Below are 7,370 nucleotides of genomic sequence, written 5' to 3' on the forward strand. Positions count from 1 at the left end.
CAGAAGGGCATGTACACGAAGGGATATATGGTCAATAGCTGGCTTGTGGTGGGAGAAACCATGACTTCTGTACGAAAGAAAACACGGCGAATACGACGACCTCCCGGGCTTCAAAGCACCAGCAGGGCCAGGGCGCAAGCATGGAAAGCGTGCAGCATGACGGTGGCGCCGCGTGGTGACACACAACGGCAGCCTGCGGAGTGTTGTAGGCGGCGGCATACAGCAGTGCGCTTGCCATCGTAAGGGTTTCGTGATGTCTCGAATGGATTGCTGCATAGTTGGATGCTCAGATACTAACGCGAAGTGCCCTCCAGGGATGAACTTCTACCATTTAGAAATGCGGTCGTACTTCCAAGACCAGCGGCAGCGTTGAGAATTTCAGCGTACGTCGCATAAAGTAAGTGCTTGTGTACTGGCCTAACCATGTGCGCCTGTGCGCGCAACGGAAACGTAATCGTGCTTGTGTTATTTTACACAGCGCTGACGGAACAAAGTGGAAACCAGTGAATCCGGTCGGCTTGTGAATCTGGTATTATGTCGCATAAGCAGCCAAGGCCAAACGCAGGGTTGAAAACATCTCACTCTTGTGAAACCAGTGAAGTGATGCGGGCAAAGTTTATTCAGTTTAATTGTTGAGTGAATGTTCGGGATGTGCATTTTGTCTGTGCCTGCACATATTCAACCAAGATAAATACATATCTAGATGTGCCGGTGTCATGCAGGTCGTTGTGGCTGATATCAAAGCTCCGGTATACACCTTCCTCGTGTATACAGTGTCGAGCATGGATTCGACATCCTGGTGTGTGTGTGTGTGTGTGTGTGTGTGTGTGTGTGTGTGTGTGTGTGTGTGTGTGTGTGTGTGTGTGTGTGTGCGTGTGTGTGTGTGTGTGTGTGTGTGTGTGTGTGTGTGTGTGTGTGTGTGTGTGTGTGTGTGTGTGTGTGTGTGTGTGTGTGTGTGTGTGTGTGTGTGTGTGTGTGTGTGTGTGTGTGTGTGTGTGTGTGTGTGTGTGTGTGTGTGTGTGTGTGTGTGTGTGTGTGTGTGTGTGTGTGTGTGTGTGTGTGTGTGTGTGTGTGTGTGTGTGTGTGTGTGTGTGTGTGTGTGTGTGTGTGTGTGTGTGTGTGTGTGTGTGTGTGTGTGTGTGTGTGTGTGTGTGTGTGTGTGTGTGTGTGTGTGTGTGTGTGTGTGTGTGTGTGTGTGTGTGTGTGTGTGTGTGTGTGTGTGTGTGTGTGTGTGTGTGTGTGTGTGTGTGTGTGTTGATATGCTTGGGGTATCGGGACCGAGGTCTTCACCGCATGACGATGAACTCTGCAGACGACGGAGGGAAGCCTTCAGGAGGGTTGGAAAACTTGAAGGTTTATTTACATATTTACAAGAGAAGCAGGGAGACCAAAAGTCAGAGATGAAGTGCCGTGAAACCAGCCAAATCGCGGTTTAAATACAGTGGATATTCCCTAGGCACCTAGCTAGGGAAACCGGTGGCTGATCAAGCGTCCAATGGGCAGACACACTCTTCATAGTCTCTTCCCTAACCCCGTGACCGCTCCGCCCCCACAAACACGTGCAAAGGCGATAAGGAATCCTGGCGCCTTGAGGTCCTGGAATGCTGTTTCCGACCGGTTTGACCAGGTGCATAAGGTCGTTGGCTTAGCAGGCGGTGATGCGTCCTAACGGCCCCGGGCATTCTAGAGGGTAAGATGAATCAGCCGTGTCCGCCCCCGCTTTGTCTGGCCGCGCAAGTGCAAGCGAGCGAGGCGGGTCCGGCGCCTTTGTTCGGGTCTTTCTGCCGGTCCACGTGAGGGCGCAGTTCGTGAGAAATGCCGCATTCCATACTCCGGACGAAGGGATGAGAGGCCTTTCGTCACAGCTCGCCGTCGCCAGGAGCCGTTCCTAATCCTCTTCTCAGGACGACAGCACCTTTGGTCAAACAGTTCGATGGCGCCTGCCGGGCTCGTCTGTTCCCGCTGTCGGGGCCTCCGATCACAAGTGTGTGTGTGTGTGTGTGTGTGTGTGTGTGTGTGTGTGTGTGTGTGTGTGTGTGTGTGTGTGTGTGTGTGTGTGTGTGTGTGTGTGTGTGTGTGTGTGTGTTTAATTATTGAATTGATCTGGTATGCCTGTGTACAGGTGCGCGTGTTTCACAGCGTTTTCCACGTCTGCGCTACGCGAGTGGTGGTGAACAGCTGGCTTTCTTTATAAGGTTTTTTTGCTATTAGTCTGAACTATCGCGTGGTTTCTCGACATATTTTATGTAGTCCTTGTTCTTTAGCTTTGTCTGTTTAAAAGTACGCATCTATTCCTTAGTCCTCGTGTAAAATGAAGTGATTGTTCGCAATCTTTGTTATGAGCATTGCAGCTTAAGCTGCAGAATTGTTTTCATAATTTCCACCATCTCTGCAGCCGTGAGTAACTGCAATAACTTCACTCATTAAACCAGCGCCACTGGCTTCAGGAGGAGGGTCCAATTAGAACGGTACCAATTGGACCTTCCAATTGGTGCTAAAAACACAACTGGGAATGTCCTAATCGGATGCAATGGTTTTTTACAACCGGTCACTGAGAAGACAAACAGTTACTGCGTCTTTCATTTCCTCAAAAAAAGAAGACAAATTTCACCCTCTCTTCGTATTCTCTGACTCCTCTCCCCCGACACTGAAGAATGGGATTTCTCTCTGCTTTCCCACCAGCCAACCCAGTATTCAGACGGACGGACGGACGGAGTGTTTTTTTTTCTTCTCTGAAGAGTGTTGCTCATGTTTTATTAAAGTTTACGCTCTCTCCAATGCGCCTTTCGATGAAAAGCAACCCAACATTCACATCGTCGAAGATACATATGCCTTTAGCATTTGCCGCTATATGACGCCACTGTTTTGCAGTTCTTGGATGAAGCGGATAGATTGAAAACTAAACATTTTGACAGATTTACCTGTCTGGTTGGGTTTGAAGACTTATAATGAACTGCACATCTCCAACCAAAAATGTAAACTTTAACCCAACGTTTCGAAGCCGACTCGGCTCCTTCATCAGGGGTGACTGAGGGCAGTAGCTAGCGTCTTTTAAGTAATACTTAAAAGACGCCCCCAGTCACCCCTGATGAAGGAGCCGAGTCGGCTTCGAAACGTTGGTTTAAACTTAACATTTTTGGTTGGAGATGTGCAGTTTACTATAAATTGGATGAAGCGGCAACGACAGTCCACTAAAACTTTTGTCGACGGGGTACCTCACTGTTACGTAATAGCTTTGGGCGTGGTAACTGAAATGGATGTTACTCGATATTAAAAATGTCTAATTACTGTCTGTGGATTGGGGCTTATATAATTCTTTGGTGCGTTACTTCCTCCAACGTGCAATCGCCATCGCTTCCTCTGATAATGGTTTCCAGGTTTCCAGCATCAGCCTAGATAAAAACGGGCGCACACACTCATCGAAAAATTATCGGCAGAAATCGTCTACAACGTTCCTAACAAAACCGTTGCGGAATCGAGCACCTTAAACAGAAAGTTTTCAGCTGCGCAGAAAAAAAAAAAGTGCTTAAAATTCAGTAATCTACACTTTACAATGCACAGGCGATCATACGATGCGGTGCGACAAATCTCCGTTGGCAGTACTGGGTGCGTTCCAAGTCTCTAGCCGTCCTACAAGACGTCTAGTGTGACGTCTAGGAAGCCGTCTACATTTTGGTGCTGTGCTTACGCCGCCACGAGGCATAAAAATGTAACTAAAACTTATGGACAGTTATACTATACTTTTTCTTGAACTTTGCAATAATGAACATTAAAAACGCATTTTAAACAGTTGGCACATTTGTTGTTTAAATGAGACCGGTGGCAGCGCCTATTGTTCAGTCTACTTGTAGCAGACGGTAGTGCTTAATTGCGCAAAAAGCCCGCTCTCCGTCTCCGAAGACGACGCTAACGACATATGCTATTATTAATTTATTATTGATGCTAAACTGTACATGCTCCTCGTCGTCGTCCAGACGGTCCTGTAAACATAAAAATAATAAAAAAGACTGTAAACACAAACTTAATATGCCGAAAAACACATGCGTGCCGTTAAGCCTGCTGTCTGCCGTACGTGGCACTCGGCGACGGCGAGCAACCTAAAGACAGCAGCGAGCTTTAATACTGCACAGACTGAAATCTAGGCGCAACATGCCGGCACCGTCAGGTGTGTTTGTTCTGAGACTGGAGAGTATAACAGAATGTACACGAAAGAGTTGATGCAGCTAATAAAGCAACAGAAAACACATTTGTATGCCATTACGCCAGCTGTCTTGACGTCCGGCGAGGAACCCAAAAGCAGCGTCGAGTTTTAATCCATAAAATCAAGGCGCTAAAAGCCGGTATCGTTATATTATAAATAGACCTACAGCTTCCGCTGCTGTAGCAAAGCTCTCAACGGCACGATTCTCTCCTGCGTGATTCACGAATAAACACTAATTGGAATCGCACGTCCACGAAGACTGCTTATAATTAGCCACTAGTTTGCGTACCAATTAACTTGGCGGAATGACTCACTTATAAAGGATGGTGCCTATCCATACTCCGGCTACAGTCCGAGTCCCGCGAAGAGCACGACTCTCTTATCCGCGTTCATCATCTCCGCCATCTTTAGACATGAACTTAGCCTGCATCGAAGTTCACTTCGGCGAAGCCGTCATAGACGGCTTCGTGAGAAATGGAACGCGTCCCAAGATGGCGGCTGTCCGGCTAGACATCTAAGCCGTCTACTCGTAGGTATTGGAACGCACGCATTGGTTTGTACATTTCATTTCTGCTATTATCGTCCTCCCGTAGCGCCTTTGAATTGTATTTCGCCGTCACTTTTTCGTTCCAGTGTCGCATGGGCTTTTCGTGGGTAGAGGAGTCTGAAGGGTGGAAGGGATTGGTTGGGGGTGGGTGAGGAACACACCTCTTACATTTCTGGGAAGCCCGCCAAGGCTTCCTTAGACGCTGGCATCGACAACGCCTCAACTGCAAATCCGCCTCTGCATCTCCGCGCCCACACAGGCCACGGAAACTTATGCAAAAACCCTCACTCGAAACAACTGGGCCTCCTTCTGCAGTAGCTTCAAGGGTATAAAACGCACCTGGACCATTCTCCGAGCACTCCAGACCCCACCACCACCGAAAGTCAAACTCACAACACCCAACGTCTCATTCAATTTGAACTGCAAAATGGCAGCGACATCACGAAAACTCTACGAGACATTGTGGGGATACACGCGAATCCCCTGTCCCATAGTAACGGCCGCGCGAAATTATCACGCGATGTTATGCGCGCGCCGTTCGGGAGGTTTGCGAAAGAGGGCACTCACGCCGCCCCCGCTTCCTTTCGCGCCCCCGCAGCGACGCCGCCCAACACCCTCTAAATACTTTCTTCAGGCCTCTCCAGGCCCTCCTTTCCACACGCGCTACGTCACGCCAAGTGTCCGGTCAGGCTGCTCACCAAGCGCGGCTCCGCTCCGCTCGGTTGTCTCCCTCGATGTGCTCGCGCTTGCCCGGGCAAGCACAGACACGAACGCAGTCTTGCAGTGAGCGTCTAGCTGCTGCTTGAGTCTTTCAGCCTGGCGTTGGGTGCATTTCCGTTCGCTCCTCGCACGGCTGTGTCTGTTTCGTGTGGCCGTTTCTTGTGTGGCGTGCGTACCTGTGCTAGCGCACGAATGGGAAACTGATTGCCTGTCGTGTAGCGAGTGCAACTTCGTGAAACATGGGCCGGTGCTGTGTTCCCGGGTGCCGCGGGAACTACCAGAATGGTCCCAAAGTACGTGTTTATTGCTTCCCAAGAGACGAAGTACGAAGAAAAGCCTGGTTGCGAGCCATTCCACGGAAGGATTTCACACCTACAGAGCATTCGAGGGTAAGACTCTGAAATATTGCTTAATAGGCGCTGGTAATTATCTTAGTTGTGAGCTGTCGCTCCCGGAAAGGCATGCTGTCTTTGTAGGCAATGATATCACTTCTTACACTTATGTATGAATTGTCCAGGAAGCATTTAGTTCTGTGGATGTGCATAAGGCTTGTGTAAAAGCTGTGTAAATATGTAAAAGCTGTTCACTATTCAGACTCTTTTTACTTAGTGTTTTAGGCAATGGAGAGTCATGGCGAATGGCCTTGCTTCATTTTCTCGTGCAGGTGTGTGAACTGCACTTCCACGCAGGCGACTTCATTACGACGTTGTCACACCAAGATGAACTGACAGGGAAAATAATAGAGGTGAAGCGTGACAGGCTACAGTTGAAGATTGATGCTGCGCCTTCTGTTTTTCCAAACTGCCCAAAATACTTGTCCTCAACGCCTGGACGGAGTGAATCGCCAGAGACGAAAAAAGCAAGAAGGGAAAACGCTGCTTTGCAGGAGGCTATGAGGAAGTCACTTCAGTCTAATGAGCTTGAACAGAAAAGAAACAAAGTTTCATCTTACGAGGAGTTCAAATCTAAGTTGCCTGGAATCTGCAACACGAAATTCTGGACCGTTTCTGTCGATGAGCAGTGCGTTAGGTTCCTTCTCATCGAGAATGATCCTTCACCTAATGTGAAATGCGCCTTGGTAGTTCTCCCTGATCTGTCACTTTCTGTTTTCTTGAATGGAGTGAAGCTTCTGTCGCTTCCTTCAGGCAGGATTCTGCCAGCTCAAGTATGCGACACCTCCAGCCTGTCCTTGCTGCTAGAAGAACTCGAGATAGGCTTGCATAATATACCTGAGGTGACGAAAGAGTCGAAACATACTAAAGTATTGCAGTTTGTCGGTTCACTGCTTGCAGACCTCATTGAGGACAGTGATACGACGAAAGAACAGTCTTCTTTGCTGAAATTTCTGGTTGAGCAGATAGAGCTTCTCCTCGCGAAACAGCATGTGTATAGCGCAGAGCTGCTGGTATTCGCCAGTATTTTGAATTCAATTTCTCCTCACGCATATCACTTCACAAGAGCTGCATCAAGAATCATTCTGCCCCATCCTTCCACACTGCGCCGTGTTTGCTCAAATTACAAAGCTGACCCTCTTGTGGAGCAAAATCAACCGCACTGTCTCTCCTACATCCGAGAACGAGTCAAATCAATGAAAGACCACGAGAAGACAGTGACCCTGATGATCGATGAGATCCACATAAAACCATACTTCGACTACAAAGGGGGCACAATAGTAGGATCGTCGGTTCATTCAACGGAACCAGCAACAACAGCCCATGTGTTCATGGTACAATCACTCCTTTCTGCAAACAAGGACGTCATTCACATATTACCTGTGAGCAAACTGAGCGCAGAAATTTTGCACGAGCATGCTAAGAACATAATCATTAATGTTGAGAAAATGGGGCTCAAAATTATCGCTGTGATAACGGACAACAATGCTCTGAACCGCAAGATGATGTC

This window comes from Amblyomma americanum, chromosome 1, assembly GCF_052857255.1.
Source record: "Amblyomma americanum isolate KBUSLIRL-KWMA chromosome 1, ASM5285725v1, whole genome shotgun sequence".
Lineage (NCBI taxonomy): Eukaryota > Metazoa > Arthropoda > Arachnida > Ixodida > Ixodidae > Amblyomma > Amblyomma americanum.